We start from the raw sequence: 17,688 nt of genomic DNA, 5'->3' as shown, positions 1-17,688 counted from the left end.
TACGGGCACCGCAATGCCCTCCTGTCGCCCCCTGCCGGCCCATACACTACAGCTTCGACATGATCTAAGCACACGCTGGCCCTAATCATGTGAGGGTTTTAATAGAGGGAAGCATGTGAGGATCTTCTCGGTGGAGCCAATAAGATGCCCCTCTCCACACACCTGAGCCAGCCCGAATCCTCATGTTAAGCGCACACACCTCAAAAGACTGCCACCACCGCTGTGATGGTTTTGAGAGCCGTGGAGAAGCCATCAGGCCCCGTGATTGTCACCAATAGCCCTACCCACACGCACCCTACAGCTACACCAGCCCCAGGACCCTATATTTACACACACACACCTACTCACGCACAGTGTAGAGGACAGCAGGTTCCGAGCTCAATTATTATACAAGCAGCATACGCACGGAAAGGCACACAGTTTACAGGAGCAACGCACACACACATACACACACACACAGCCTAGAGCAACAAGTCCAGGCCAAATTGCCAATCCACTCACACACACTTACACGGGCAGCAGATCATTACTTCAAGACGCAGATTACTATTGTAAACAAACACACACGTATACGAACACACATATATGCACCCACAGAGTAGAGTAAGAACTCCAGAGCACCATTTAAGTACACACATTACTGCCACAAATACTCTGGCGATATGAGACAGAGGGAAATAAACAGTGCACGAATATTGCGCACTCTTTTCTCCATTTAAGACAACTGATTTATTTTAACAACCAATACAGAACGCCCTCCACCACCTTGGCAGCTCCTCTTGAAAATAACAGTTTAATAGTCTGCTACAATGTCTTCGTAATACTGGGGGGGGGGGGGCTTGGTGAAAGGGTACCTTACGTTCTTGAGCAGAAAGTTCCAGGTCTGCGCTGCAACAAATAATACATTCTGTGCTACACTCACACAGCCCAAAAGAGATTTCCTCTGCCCGGCCTGCTGTCACATGTAATGTGAGCATCTCCTGCAGGAAAGGATAAACAAGCGTGCGCGCCTCACGCTAAAAGTGGGAGGGTTAAGGGGAGTGCGGCCGAGAACAACAAAAGCACTTCCCTTGCGGGAGCGAGCCAGGGGCACCATGTGTTTGAGATAATTACAAACACAAGGCGCCGCTCGCTCCCGCAAGGGTATCGGCAAACGTGCACGCGTTGCCATTTAAAGAAATGCAACACGTGCACGTTTTTGCCTGCAAACCTGGAGCGATTTCTAAAGGTCTCTTTCCTATGCAGCGCATTCGCGCTGCATAGATGAGACCTAAAAAACTAGTGTGATGGCTTGCAATTGGAGTCCCAACAAAAGTCGAAAATGGCATCTTAATGAAAATATAATTGCCAAAGTTCCATCCTACGTATATTTTGGGGTCAAAATTGATGCAAATGGCACCTTTGCATCTCAGAAGAAGGTGATTAGGGCAAAAGCTCAGGTCATTAATTATGAATTTTCAACATTGGCCAAATCCATTAAAGGTCATGAGTTCAAATCTATGGGAGCAGTTATGAAAGCCAAATTGTTGCCAACCCTGGCATATGGATCAGAGATAATGCTAGGCGACGACGCTCCTCTGCTTGAGAAATTGTTAATAAGAGCTCATAAACAAACCTTCAGGTTACTGTCAGGAACCCCAATCTAGACTCAAGTGGGAGCCATAAAGGAAACGCAGTGGCCCCCATCAACTTACTTAAAAGCAAATGTATGTTCCGGAAAAGGCAAGATCCGTGTTGGAGATCCTCCCCTCATTTGGTGCTGCGCAAGTTGCGACGTTCTGCCATGCTGGAAGGAGACCGGACTGCTCCCACTTCCTGTAGTGGTGCGCAGTCTAGTTGTTCCTCCCGGGAATTGAAGTGAGACGGCAATGCGCATGCGCGACTATCGCGCAGCGCACTTCAACTGTGGAAACCCGTCTGACAGGAGTTTTTAGTGCGCGCTCGCTGTCAAATTCTGTGTTTTTCTCTTCTTAGAAAGTTTCGAGTTTGGCTCGCGTCAGTCATATTCAAGGAAAGTACTGTGATATGCATATCTTTGAGTTTCTTGAGCAAGTATTAATTAATAATTTTTCCTCTGCAGTAACTTATGGTGTATGGAAAGCAGTAACGCGTCGAGGGTCAGGAGAACCACATGTTCCAGGAGTAACTTCTGTCAAGAGAAATGATCAACAATATTCAAGTAAGTGTGTCCAGTTGTTTTAGTTACTCACTCGTTGCAACCCAGAGGAGCCCAGAGTTCACGAGTGACTTCAAATGAGATTGCAGTAGGTCTGTCAAAGGCAAGAGACTAAAGAGATCGTTCAGAGACAGACAGCAGATTTTGTGAATTATTAAACTCATTTAAAACTTTACCGCAGGATTTTGAACAAGAGAACTATTCTAAAACAGACTTAAGAGACTCATTACCATTGTATACTGAGGAAAAGTATTGAAGAGACAGTCCGTAAATAACAGTAAATCGTTCTAAGGAGAACTCATAGCTAGAATTGCTTTATATATATGTTCTTCAATTAACTAAAGTACAAGTGCTGGCTGTAGTTCTTCCGGTGAATTAGATTTTACAATAAATGCATAAATAGACAAAACAGCTAGAGAGAAGCTAGCTTCTAATGAGGCACAGGTAAGAGTTATTCTAGTTGGGAGAGAGAGTAGTGAGAATGTCAGTGGTAACTCACAGTCTTAGAAAAGATAATTGTTGTGTTTATCTTACAGAATTCCTCCTAGAATTCCAGAAGTAGGAGCCAGTGTCCTGAAGCGTGTCTCTCTTGTTTTGTCTTCCACTTCCCTTTTCCCCCCGGGCTAAGTTCAGAGGCAGTGAATTCTTGGCTGTCTCTGGTCTTGGTCGGTGGGATCTGAGGGCAAGATCATCTGTTCCTGAGGGGGCCGCATCAGAGTGTATCCGTTCTGACAGTTACCTAGGTGGGCCTCGCCCGCTCAACTCCATTTAGAATTCCCTCTTACAAAACAGTCTCTTGCCAGGCCGGCGGCATTTGTAAAGCTCTGTTATAAACTGCGTGCAGCGGCTGATAACACCGTGGCAAGTCTAGTCTGGCCCGAGATTAATTTACAACGGGGAACCGGCTCCCACAAGAAACATCTTGATAGTAGCATTAGGTTATTGGAGTTGGCCGACTTTTGGATCTCTAATATCACCGGACCATTTTTAAGAAAGTGGTAACTAAGTTGACCAGACTGCAAAGTTGGACCGCAGATAAGGAAATGCTGTCCAAACAGTCATTTTGGCCTTCAGATTTGGAGAGATTCACACGCTAGAACTCAAGCCAAAATGGAGAATGGGCGGTCTATCTGAAGTCCAGACCTGTTGCTTGTGCCATCGGGAGATCGAGACTCTGCTTCACGTATCATGTTTCTGCCCTATGCTGATTGTCCAACGTAGAAACCTATTAATGCATGGATTTCTTGACCAGGGAATTAGCTTCTGTAGGACGGCTCTTGTGGAATCAATTAACCCAGTCAAATCAAGGATGAACATTGGACTAGTGCATTTTTTGGACATTTTTAAAAATCTTTAAAAAGAAAATTGATTAATATTGAGCACTGAGTGAACTTGGGGATGGGAGGCGGAGTGACTTGAACTTGATTTTAAGCCGTGACACCCCTTCCCTTTTAGGTTAAATTCACATGAGAAAGTAAGCGGCAAGAACGGGCTGCTAGGGTCCCCCACAGTAGTGGTTCCCTATCCCGTCCTGCCAAGGTCAATTTGCTCAACCTGGCCTTTTGCCTTGCAAATTGGTTCTTTAATAATGCACAGTCTTGTATATAGGCACCTTATTCCGCTGTAAACCATTGTCCATGTAGCATAGCACTTACACCTGCTTCCCGATCCTGCACATCAGCACTTTCACTACCTATAGCAGTATATTTAGGAGCACGATAATTGGCAGCTCTGTATATTTTCATTTTACTCCGTCTAGAGTTACTGCTGGTGTTTGATCCCGTGATATTTAATTCCTGTACTGGACGGAAGTAGATATACGATTACTTTTTTATTCTTTGTTCTGTATAATTGTGCTGTGTTTATGGTTTGAATTGACTAATTAACATGAATAAAAAAAAATTAAAAAGTAGGATAGCATACAATAGAGTTACCCTAAGAAATTGGGACAAACTTAGGATAATAACAGAAGGGCAGTAAAGTGATTAAACAAAAATATTTCAAAACCGCAACCATTAGCACTAGGTACGAGGTTTATGCTGGTTCTAAATGCCTGTAGGTTGTAGCCAGGTAATTAGCCTACATGCACCTGCTGACCTTAGCAGGCAGGAGAGGGCTTCAAAATTGAAGGGAACCAGGACTCGGAAGATAGTTGTCTAATCACACCCTGCCAATTCAGCTACCTTATGGAGCTAAGGCCTCCACCTTTAATTGAGAAGCAATGGAAAAATGTTACAAGTGCGCAATTTAGGCTAGTGTTCAATGGATCAAAGCAGGGCGTCACTGCCTCCCAGCAGGACCTTAAGCCCTGGGCAATCCACCCTCTTCGTAGCAGCTCCCTCCTATCTTCCATAAGGGAGGGGCCTAGGCACAGTACATGAACTGTGTCTTCCTTTTGTTGTTTGCATAGCCGACCCATTGCCTGTTCCTCACCTCTCTTCCATACTGGGTAGTGTGTTGGGATCGGAATTACCCCCAACCTGAGTTTCATAAACTGTGGTTTTAACCAGTCACCATAAAGTTTCCTTAGATAGGAGTGCGGTTTCAGAAATGTATAGGAGTGCAGTGTCAACCAGCCGAGTTTACGCTGAGAGAGGCTGGCCTTCTCCTCTAGTAGTGAGAGCTGTTTAGTGCAAATTTTTTCTATCCTTTTGAATTCCTGAAGGCTGATGGTTGAATCCCAGGCATTCGATGAACCAAGCGTACTCAGAGCCTGGGACATGTAAGACCTTGCTGGAGACTTTGTTTTTAATTCTAACCAGAGGCAGTGTCCAGTGAGTATTCCTTTGCTGACCTACGTTTATGACTGCATATTGCAAAGGCTGCCATCCGTGCCAGAGCCTGCCTAGCAATTCCAGTCTCCAGCCTTTCCTGAGCTGGTGAGGTATAGGAAGGGGGCTGAAAGATTGTTCTGCAAATCTTAAAGAGCATCCTATCCGAAGTTGCAGTGTCCCGTTCTTTCACGACCTCGCTTCCATAAGCTAAGGTTGGATGTACCTTTGCTTGGGCCACCTGAAGAATGGGCATAAGTGTAGGGCCTTTTTGTTTCGTGTGAAGAGACCTACGTGCAAAGGATTGAGCAATGCCCTTCCTCCCGATTTCGTTCATTTGGTCACTGTATCTCCCATTATGGTGGGGTCCGAGGTACTTGAAACTTTTAGTTGACTGTAGCCTAACTTGATCCAGAAACCATAAAACCCTTTTGATTTTTAGTGCCTGTGACCACGAGAATCTCAGATTTTGTTATGGTTGATCACCAAGCCATTCCTGTTTGAGAAAGTTACGGTGGCATTCAAGAGGCGTTGCAGGCCGACCTTTGTTTTGCTTATAATAACTAGTTCATCGGCATAAAGCAGGTTTGACAAGTGGAAGCCCCCCCAGCTTGGGCGGATGAGAGTGTACTAAGTTCAGAGCCAGGGTTAACTCAGATAAAAATAGATTCAATAGCGTTGTTGCAAAGAAACAGCCCTGCTTGAGGCCTTGTGAGGTGTTTATAGGTCTGGACAAGCACCACCCATTGCCAAGTTTTATTCTGACCCATGTCTCTTGGTGCAACATTTGCAAGGCCCTAAGAAGGCCATCAGGGATCTTGAGTTGAGTTCTGCCACAGCTTCCCCCTGTCGACTCTGTCGAATGCAGATTTACAGGCAATAAAGCCCAAAAAAACTGATTGGTTATTAGATTCCACCTGGTCAATTAAAAGAGAGTGCCATCAGATTTACAAAGGTCACTGTGAACATGGTGAACCCAGTTTGATTTGATAGGATGATCTTATTTGTCTTGGCCCCCAACTGCAGTGCATCCAGTAGCACACCTGCAAAAATATTTTGCGGCGTTGTTAATTAGTGCTACCAAATGGTAATTTCCAGGGGCTCTCTTGTCAGCATGCTTAAATATTGGAGCAAGTAATGAGCCATGCCATGATGGGGAAATACAATTCTGCTGCAGTATGGTCAGGAAGAACGGGGTCAGTTGAGAAGCCCAGAATGGTGAATCTTCCTTGTAGATGTCTGGAGGTTTTCTGCCTGAGCCTAGCGTCTCCTCTCTGGGACCCTTCCCAATTTGCTTCTGGACTAAAACTTAATGATGGCTTCAGTGATTTCTAAGATGTTTGGTAGCAAACATTTTGTCTTAGTAATCCTCACTGATGCCAGTGTTGAATGTATTAATACGTTCCCACAGGATACACTTTTAGAGGGTCCCCTGAAACTTAACCAAACACTAGTGGAGCCTCTGGATGGTTTTCAGCAGCCTGCCACCATCAGACATGTTACAGCGCTCTCAGAGGACAGAAACAATACCTGCTCTGGACAGGGGTGTTTCACACCTATTCCCTTCGCGGGCAGGAAGCGTCAAAGAGAATGCTGCCTTTGAATGTCAGCCCAGGAACCCCCAGATACTGGGGAGGAAAAGTTCTCTTTCCTGCCCCACTTTTGGCAGGAGGAAAGGTGGGAATATTAGTTAGATAAGGAGGAGGGTCCCCCCTCAGCATGCACTACCCCTTAGGCAGGGCAGGTGAGGGTAATCCCCTCTCCTAAAATTTCATCATCTTGAGATGGAGAGAAAACCTCCAATCAGGACTAGGGTAATGCGTCTTCCCATAGGAAGTGGTCACTAGAGGGTGTAGACACCTTAAAGGTAGATAGCCCATTGGCTATTACCTGTCCCCCCTTGTAACACCCTTAAATTCAGTATTTAGGTGGCTCCCCGAGACCTGAACATCAGATTCATTGGGCCAAAGAAGACCACAACAAAAAAGACCTGCTGTGTGCTCCTGAAACCTGAAAGGACTTCAAGTGTTATGGGCATTATTAGATCCAGTCACCTCTATCGTATTACATTGCGTTATGCTTCACGCAAAACAATGAACACTGCCATATGTAACATGTACACCACTACGTTTTAATTGGCACATACTTTGTCTCATGTTAAGCATTACCATTGTATATGCATATGTGGCGTAAGCATTACTATTGTATATGCAGCATAGTATGTACTGCATTATTGATTAAGGCTAAACCCTGGTGGTAGTGGTAGGTGTTAAACACATGCTTAATAATTAGGGCACATGTGGAATTCCCTGGTGGGCCTTCACGTTCATACGACCTCAGGAACAACACCCGGCAAACCTGCAGCACGTGCCCCCTCTGGTGCAGTGTTCAATACACGTTCACCAACCGCTGGTCAGGTGCACATGTGGTTGACGCCTGCGGCAGCAGGCATTTAATCCGAAGACTATCAAGACTCGGGGCATAGCCTCATTTGGTACACTATCCAACTGATTCCAGTTCTTCGGGGGCTCTTCTCTGGGCTGATCCACTCCTGTCCTTGGGACGTACTCTTTCGGCAACTGCACTGGGATGCCCAATCCTGCACTTCTTCTTCCTACTTCACGGTAACGAACCTCATTAACTGTGGAAAGAGCGCAGGAAGTTTAATCTTCATCTCTGGCATGGAGGTGGGCAGAGTTGGAGTCTCCCGGGGTCCGTCCTCCTGCGTGGGAAGGAGCCCTGCGGCCCCGGGAGGGTTACCCTGCGCCTCTGGGCCTGGGAGCCCCTGGTGAGTCCTGGTGCTCCACTGGGCCCCTGCTCGAATGCCCCATCCCCTGGCCTGCCGCTATGCCAAGGCCCGAGACAGGGTTCTGTCGTTCCCGGGGAGTCCCACCTGCTTGGCTGGGTTCAGGAGCTCCGTCTGGGGCTCCTGAGGGCCCGGGGGAGGGCGGCCTCCCTACACTGGGCTCTGTCCTCGGGCCTGTCGCATCACAGGGTGCCCAGGACGGGGTCCTGCAGGCCTGGGGAGCCTTCCCCTGTGCCTCTGGGCCAGGGAGCCCCGGCTGGGTCCAGGGGCCCCACCGGGCCCCGGGTCAGGTGCCCCAGCCCTAGGCCCTGTCCCCCTGCCTGCCGCTATGCCAAATACCCGAGACTGGGTTCCGTCGTACCCGGGAGGCCCCTCGCTTGCCTGGGTTCAGAAGCTACGTCTGGGCCCCTGAGAGCCTGGGGAGTGCGGCCTCCTCACCCCAGGCTCCGTCCTTGGGCCTGCTGCATGGCAGGGTCCCTGGGACGGTGTCCCATGTGCCCGGGGAGGCTTCCCCAGTGCCTCTGAGCCTGTGAGCCCCGGCTGGATCTAGGGCCCGGGGGGGCCCCGGTCAGGTGCTCAAGCCCTGGGCCCCGTCCCCCAGCCTGCCGCTATGCCAAAGGCCCAAGACGGGGTTCCATCGTGCCCAGGCAGCCCCCCTCGCTTGGCTGGGTTCAAGAGCTCCGTCTGGGCCCCCTGAGGGCCTGGGGAGGGTGACCTCCCCATCCCGGGCTCCGTCCTCGGGCCTGCTGCGTGGCAGGGTGTCCGGGACTGGGTCCCACGGGCCCGGGAGGCTTCCCCTGTACCTCTGTCCCTGGCTGGGTCCAGGGGCCGCTGGGCCCGTGTCGGGTGCTCCAGCCCTGGGCCCCGTCCCCCAGCCTGCCTCTATACCAAAGGCCCAAGATGGGGTTCCGTCATGCCTGGGGAGCCCCCCTCGCTTGGCTGGGTTCAGGAGCTCAATCTGGGGCCCCTGAGGGCCTGGGGAGGGCGGCCTCCCCACTCCGGGCACCGTCCTCAGGCCTGCCTCTCTTTGAAGTCTCCACACTGCGTAAGCACAACTGGGTATAAGCGCTGGACCTCAGACACCACCACTTCAGTACACTTCTGGATTTGTGGATACTCTGTCAAGAAGATGGAATGCTGTGCTGCTGAAAGGACTCTCACTCTGCTAGACTGCCACTCTGAAAAAGCTACTGCCTTGCTGTGCTGCCCTGCTGCCTGCTGCCCTATTGCCCGGGGATGAAGAGCTGGACCTGGAACCCCTCTTGAACCCAGGACCCCAGAGTGACTGAAAAGGCTAGTCTGCTGGCTTCCTGATCTGAGCCTCAGGGACATAAGAGGCTCCCTCACAGCTCCTGGACCTGTTTTCTAAGAGTTCTGACCCCCAAGAGGCACCTCTCAGGTCCCTGGGGCTTGGGTGGATCAAGCTTTTGGGCTCTTTGTGTAAGCAGATGGGTACATTTCCTCCAGATCACGTCGCTAGCACAAAGGATCAATGAGAGTAGGCGCAAGTTCCTCTCTTCACACAGCAACATCACCGTTTGTGACTGTGAGGCTCCAGCTTGTCGTGCTCCCAGCAAACTTCTCCCCAACAAACAGGACTCTTGGCACAAATCTTGAGAAGGTAAAACTTCAGCTGGACTTACCTCGGACTGTGTCGGACCCGCACTCCATCACAGTGAGCCTGAACGTTTGGATTTGGCCCGGTCTGGTGTGGCCAGAGAGCCCCGGTTGGAGCTTTATGCTTTTAATCACTACAATTCAGTTTAATCTTAAAAAATTCATGCCTCCGGTTCTATTTATTGTTTTGGTCTTGTTTTGTTCATTAAATTAAGCTATATTGTTTTAAGCAGGTGTGGTATATTTTTGTGTATTGTTTTCTCTGCTTTACTGTATTGCACAAATACTTTACACATTGCCTCTTAAATTAAACTTGGCTGCACTGTGCCAAGCTACTGTTGCTCAGATTTGAATTGACCTTAAAGAAATTAAAAGACAAGATGCATTTGGCAAAACAGGGACAAGTTGGTTTAATTAAACGCTGGCATCGCTACTGCCAGTATCATTGTTGTTGTGCATGCAAGGATTAAGACATAGATTGACATTGTATTTATGAGCACTGATATTGTCAGATGTGTACAGGTTATGGCATACTTTGGTATTGCATTTATTGGTATTGTCGCGGTCGAGCCTGCACATATCATGGTACTCATTGGCTTCGTATTTACCCATTCCAACACTGCCAGAGAGTGAGCACGGGTTAATTTAGGTTGTGTATCTGATTTACCCTGACGAGGATTGTGGTTCCTGCTTGGACAGGAAACATACCTCTGCCAACCAGAAACCCAATTTCTAAAAGGAATATATTGAAGTGCTGACAATCCTGAAGTCTCCTCATACTCTGTTGGGAAGTTTTGAAGGTTTGGATGCAAAGCTCATGCATGGTATATAGATCAGGGAAACGGATACAATCCATGGAAATGGAGGCAGTGGTGATTAGTGATATCTATTCCTTACAGCATAAACATAGGCAAACAGAATCTCCCAGTACAATGGGCAAATTAGGAAACGTCCCAGACCCAGTTGAAGGAGGTTATCGTAATTAGGGCTGAGGCGTACTTCGATTTTGCAAAGTCCTATTAGTCCTTTTTTTGTAGAGGGTGAGAAGTCATTAAGTTACCTGACCGACTGTATTGAGTACAATCTGATTGGGGCAAACACCACAGGTTGGATCCTGATTACCAACCCTAAGGGTAGCTGATGATTTTAATATTTATAAGAATCTTTAATCTCAAAGGCAGACAACACCTATTCTCATGCTGCAATAGTTTTGTTAGTGCCATCCCATTGCAGTTTCCCTGTTAAAGAAATGGTGGCATTGTACACATAGTTTCTCCAAGTGGAAGAAATAATAGGTAACACAAAATAATTTGATGAAAGATAAAACATTAGAGCACAACAGTATACCCCTTGATTTTGATAATTGCTTCTCAACCGAAAATTAGAGGCGGTTTTTATCACTTTCATGTCCTATTTCTCTTTACCACTTTTCTCATAACTGTGTAAGAAAATGCAGCAGGGTAGGGCCTACGACCCAATTCTACTCCTACATGCTCATCGAAAGCTTTTTTCCAAATAGTTGGCTTCATGTTTGTAAAGGTTGCTAATGATACAAGTGACCAAACAGTCTTCATTCGGGATTGCTACTCATCAGATAGATGCAGTGACTCCCATGTAGTCTCCTCAGATGTGGGCCCAGCTGGTGTAGTTCAGCCCCTGGACACTGAGAGGTGTTTTGGTTGGGTCAACAAGGACTTTCTGGACTCAATGTATGCACTAGACTTCACAGGTGCTTTGCAGGTGATGGTCAAGCTGCTCTACAAATACAAGTACAGTAGGGCATTGGTTCTCAGAAAAGACCACATGCTCCCTTTCTTTTGGACTAGCCAGGAGTGCCCCCTCTCATTATTATTATATGTTGTGTTGATTTAACCAGTGGCGTTGAGAAGACAGATAATATCACTACAATGTGATGTGGAGATGGGACGCATAATATCGCTTTACAACGATGACGTCTTATTGTATTTGACTGGCCTTAACATTTCAATCCTATCAGTTTTGAGATATTTGAAGAATATGGCCCCTTATCAGGTCATAAAGTCAACTCTGACAAATACAAATTTATGCTACTCAAACATACAGTAGTAGTAAAAAATCATTATATTAGGAACATAGTCTGGTGAATTATTCGATACATAAATCTATAAACAAAAGTCTAAATCACAGCATTTAAAAGTACTAAATACACAAATTAATAAACATATATTAAAACATGAGTTGTTTAACTCTTTCGCGGCGGAAATTCTGCCGCGGTGCGGCAGTTTAAAGGAGTAGGCGGGCTGCGTCAGCCAACGGACGTGCGCAGCACTACGGAGGTAGTGCTCGTGACGGCCGTTGGCCAACGAACGCACGCAACGGGTTGGATATGTGAATCTCCCCATTTCCCTTTACAATTGCTTGCAACAATTTCCCAACTGCAATTATTACATCTAGTGAACGCATAGCACATAAATACCTTAAGTCTAGGTAATGTGTGGTAATAACTTATTTGAATAAAATAGGCTTTAAGAATCTGCGCGTTTCCCCATTATAAAACCATCAATCCATTAAATGTGCACTCTAGTACATTTCATATTTGTAACAGCTACAAAGTCCACCAACCCGAAGAGACACGTTGGGTAATTCTACACCATACAAAAACAGGTTAATGCCTGTTAGACCTGGCATCCTTGGCTTCCCCTGACATTTTGCCTTCAGATCTCCTTTTTACCAACTTTGTTTTTGCTGGCTTTCGGAATCTGGGTGATTTACCAATGCAAAAGTGCTTGTCCTCTGAACTAAAAACATGGTAACATTAGCTTATCCACATTTGGCATATTTAATTTACTTATAAGTTCCTAGTAAAGTGCACTACATGTGCCCAGGGCATTTAAATTAAACACTACTAGTGGGCTGCAGCACTGATTGTGCCACTCACTTGAGTAGCCCTTTAAACATGTTTCAGGCCTGCCATCACAGAACCTATGTATGAAGTTTTAAGCTGTCGACCTGGCAAGTTAACCTACTTGCCAGGCCCAAACCTTCCTTTTTATTACATATAAGTCCCCTCTAAGGTAGGCCATGGACAGCCCACGGGCATGGTGCAGTGTATAAAATACAAAGAATGTAATTGTGCCTTGAATAATTTTTAATACAATCTACACAGTACAGGGAGTTATGGTACCGCTAACCAGTTCTTGATGTGCCTTCTTGTAATCTTCTGTTATAGCGCTGTGTTACGCTACATGCACTAGGAGCTAGGATCTCGGCCTAAAAGAACTAAAAGGTTTGATGAAAAGATAACATTTGCCAACTAATATGTCCGGAAGATATTAAATCCAATGACGCACTTAATTTCAAGCTGCAAACCCCCTCAGGGTAGATCGGGCGGAGAACCTTGTAGCTGCCCCCAAGCTGCGACTGCTAGGTATCTGACTACATGAAAGGCACTAAACACTACTACAGAGCAAAGACACCATAGCAGCAAAGGGCTTAACGTTATGACACAGGGCACCCTGTGTGTAAGTGTAACAAGCACTCCCAGGAGGGTGTGTCCCGAACACGACCACTGTTCCTTGCTAATCGATTCCAGCAATGCGGGCCCTATATCGAGCATGCGTTCTTCGTTTCCTCCTTCCTTGAGGTGAGGGGTGGGGAAACGTCTGGTCAGGGCAGTGATAATGGTTATGATGTAAATAAACGATAAAACTCTCAAATAATAGATGTTCAGGACACTGAGGCAATCCCAACAGTATCTCCCCTATATTCGCTCACCCGGGCAAGCGTTTGCTTAGTAAAGGAAGACAGAGAGAGTGTGAGTCCCATATGAAAACAATTAGGGCACTCCCAAGCATCAGCAATGAACGGGCCAATCAGAACGAAGCGTAATGGCAGATGTAGGAGATGAGGGGGGAGGCCGTGCCCTGGCTCTTCCTGGCACAGACCGTTGCAGGACGGGCCCGCCCTTGGCCTGGGCACAGCCCGTTCTCCTCCTACGCTGCGGGAGCGGTAACCGTGCTATATAGCGCTCAGATGCAACAGATGACAACTGTTCCAAGCGCCTACTCCTGAGACCCACAGAAATCTGGACATGTGAGAAAATAGAGTGTTGCTTACTGAAAATTCTGGCTTAGTTTAGTAGGTAATACTGCCTGTTCACCCATTAAGGAACTTATAATTTCACCTGCGTTTGGTTGCGATCGCAAGGGGAAACAACTAGAATGGAATTAAGGGTGGTGCTTTAACTTTTATCTAAATGAAAATTACATTTTCAAATAATACCGATGCTAACAATAGCCCTGGTAAAATAATTTAAGTAGAAAATTGGAATTTTGGGATCTCCATAGAAGACAATGCAGTGGTTCAGAACTTATGGCTGGTGTAAGCCTTCTGCTCCAACATTCCAATGTTTACTTCCTGTTTCTGTCTTTTTGATTTAGAACATTCTACCCTCAGTAGGTGGAATGTTCTAATAGCCGTTTAACCCTTCTGCCCCAGGCTATACTGTATGCGAAAGGCCCTCTGACTCGTTATAGGCCCTCGCCTGGGGCTTATAACTCGGGTTCAGGGCTTTTAAGAGCTTGTACAGCCCTGCGCAGCAGTCTATAAGGCTATATAAGAAGATTAAGAATTAACATTTATATTGATAATACCATCCCCACAACGTACACTCTAGTTCAACATTTGGGTTGCTAATTAGATTCTCCATAAAAACAGGACTCCAGTTGGGATCATGGAGTTTGCAAAGCTTCATGAGAAAAATCTAATTGACTGTAATGCTTCCCATGGAATTAATCTGCCTGGTGCCTGGTCTTCAGAAAAACAGTATGGCCATAACCTTAGCTCATTTTCACAATTGGTTGCTACTTAATTCTCACGCCCCTTCTGTTGCTCAGACGCAATATCCTGTGCATGGGCAATTGGGAAACAATGTATTTAACTTAGAGCTGCAGAGCGCAAGTTTTAAAACGAAAGCAGAGTTGAAACAGTAAATAAAGGGAAAGGAGGTTATTTCCTTTGGTATTTGCTGTAATTTCATTAGAACTCAAAGGTTCTCAGGATGAGGTAGTCAACAGAGTACCACACACTTGAGTCTTGAACATTGCGAGAGGCCGTTCTAGCCACCTTTCTCATTTACAAGCTGCCATCTGTGTTCTGTTACTTGGACAAGTGGTCTAGTGTCAGTCCTGGACACACTAAGCAGGGAGACACTTTGCACTTCCTATCACTGTTTGTGGTTACTCTTTCAATCGTTTTCCTTGCTGGGCCTGCAGTCATCTTGGTAGATCTTTCAGCCCTTTTCTACTTATTCGCCACTTATAGCTCTTCTTCATAGGATCCTTCTTGCCCCATGCTCCACTGAACACTGATCTGGGGCCCTGTGGACTCCCTTTGTCTAAAAACGAAATACCTTTGCTCTATGCTCCCTGTGGCACCTTGTTGTGGCCATTCATTCAGGGTGCTTTGCACAGTGCAGTCTGTGTGGTGCACCATCATCTGTGTGAACTTAGTGTTCCTACTGTTGATGCCACTGTCGATTCGGTCACTGACTGACAACATACTTTTGATCTTTACGTGTGCATCTGTCATCGCCTTACTGCCCTGAAATCACTTTGCAGGGATAGATGGTCAGGATCTTCAGTGACTTTTCAGGGGAGGCGACAGAGTGCCCTAAGCACTTCTGTCTGCAGGCTCCAATGTTTTCCTGATACTTTTCATCTACTCTTTGGAGAGCAGTGGCACTCCTTTGACTCTCCCAGTGATGTGCCGAAGTTCTTGATTCTGAGAGGTTACTACCCCAGTGAAGCTGTGCTATTGGGAAGTTCATATGGGAACTGATGAATTATCTGAGCACAGCAGGAATGCACAATGGGATCTCCTCTGAGCCCACTGTATCTAGAGTGGGTTGACCAAACCTAGGGTGTTTCAAGCAGTCACTAGGGTCTGACTGTGAGATGTCAGATGCAATATCATGCATTTCAATCTCCCTCCATTGAGGGCTAGGACCACTGGATAATTGTATCACTTGTGATGTGTATATTCTATATAATAATGAGGTATGATCATTGTTGGTGGTGGGAGCAGGGACTCAGGTTCTTGCTTTTGGCATCTGCTAATATTTCCTCTAGATCTTCTTATCATTGACGTCTCAAAGATCTGTGGACCCCGGGCAAGGTATATTTTTGAGGCTCCCTGTTTGGAACAACTTTGAATTTGCTGCACTGCATTGTGCAAGTGGGAAAAGGCATTGCAGAGCCATAACTATTAACAGTGGCCTTCTGCTGCTCACTACGCCAGCACTGGTGCACAAACAGACTGCTTAAAGCCACGTGCAACCTTTGCACCATGTTGCAGAGGTATGTGTGCTGCCTAGCATTGGATTTGTAGTAGAAGTATACTCTTCCATTGCAAAACCCTATGCCTAGACACATTCTTAAATATTCCAAACATTGTGTGTTTGATGTGCAGAACATATGTGAAATGTTTGGATAAATTAAAACATTTCTCCATCTTAGCGCCTGCATCAAGGAAGTGTAATGTTTCTGACGCAAAGCCAGATCTGCCTATCTTAGTAGATGGGGCTTTACGTAAAAAATGTGTGTGACTCCACTAATTAGGTAATGCCCCCTTGATGCAAAGTTGCACACAGCAGAGCAGAATAATATTTCTGCTGGAAAAAAGGTCTCCTTCCAAGTGCAACATAGCTTTTGCACCAGTAAGTAGATGCCCCTGCAAGGGTGTATGATGCTCTGCATCAACTTGCTTGACTTTTCACTGTGTAAAGTCTTGGAAAACCTGGCCCTAAGTTTCTGCTAAGCATGCTCATCTCTCAAATTAGTAAATGTAGCTTCTTTTTATGAGTAATGTTATTATGGTAGGGATGTTGACTGTCCCACTCACTTTACCAGGGGGCCCTTAGAAGGTGGGCCCTTAGCAATTGCCCACTTACTCCATGCCTTAAAATGTTTCTGCCCCTCATACATATTACTTTATGTGGCATGTTAGTACCCATTCTGCGGTATCGACAGTGCCATTTGAGAACCAACAGAATTGGGTAGCTTAGCATGGCTATGTTTACTTTTGTTTTAAAGCCAGTGCCATACGAGGTGCCACATTAATTGTTGATATTTTCCCCTCTTGCAATGTATCACGTTTGATTAATTTGATAATCCACGGTCTTATTATTGATGGCCTCACCACATTCATAATAAGCCCAATCATTCTTGTTTTCAATGCCGATTATGGACACTCCTCTCCTGCTCTTTGGCATGCTGGGCAAAACTAACTTCAGCTGCCCTTTTATTGCCTTTCCTCACTCACACTTAGACCTGATCCTATGCTTCTATGCACTACTAGCATGTGGCGCATAAATAAATATTTCTGGTGCGTTCTCAATTATGAAGTTGCTATGGTTGCTAACACCTACAGCGTAATGGATGGTTTGCTCGGTCAACTGGCTTAGGATGCGAAGCAGTGTTCGAACTGTGTAAGGGCTGAGCGGGTCTGGGTTATGGCTCCTCCTGTAACTCTAAGGAAAGATGTGTGGCCTTACTGATTGTGAAGCACTGCCCCTTTGAGTAGTGTTAGCTCCTATGACGATTTATGGTGAATTAACATGTGTTTCTGGGAACGTCGTCGGTGTGCAAACAGCCTCAGTGGTTATGTGGCCTGATGGTGGACATAACTGTGTTTTTACTTTTTGCTCCCCTTTTTATCTTTCTATTCTTCATGGTTGGTGTCTTGATTGTCATAGTTGAAAAGTGTAAAGATAGGAAACTGCTAGTCATGGGCCGAGACCCAACATTTGCAAGGACTCTAACTGCCTTGACTAGTTACCTGCGTTATGGTGGTATAAGGCATCTCCTCATGGAAACAAGGAAGAGTTTCAAATTTTATACACATCCTTGAGCCTTAGCTGGACACATGGCGTCTTCCCTACCGGTTGACCTAACAGTAACTAAGTGTGATATTTTGTTTACCATTGTTCTGCATCATACTACCTTACTTTTGGAGGTGCGCCTTTCTGAGTCCTCTAATAGCCTGCCTTGCTGGTGACTCAACACCACCATGCTCCAACAAAGGAAATTTGTAGTGAGCATTATGAGGGATAAAATGGAGTGCTGACTGTCCTGAGGTCTCCTTACACCCTTTTGGGAAGCTTTGAAGGTTGTGGTGCAAAGTCAATGCATGGTATATTGATCAGTGAAACTGATACAATACATGGAAAAGGAGGCAGTATTGATTAGTGATATTGATGCCCTAGAGCACAAACATAGGTGTACAGGATCTGCAAGAACCATGGGCAAATTAGGAAAGGTCCTGGATCCTTTTGAAGGAGG

The sequence above is a fragment of the Triturus cristatus genome, chromosome 6 (genome assembly GCF_964204655.1).
Source record: "Triturus cristatus chromosome 6, aTriCri1.1, whole genome shotgun sequence".
Lineage (NCBI taxonomy): Eukaryota > Metazoa > Chordata > Amphibia > Caudata > Salamandridae > Triturus > Triturus cristatus.
The sequence above is the reverse complement of the archived record's forward strand: the minus strand, read 5'-3'. Positions refer to the sequence as shown.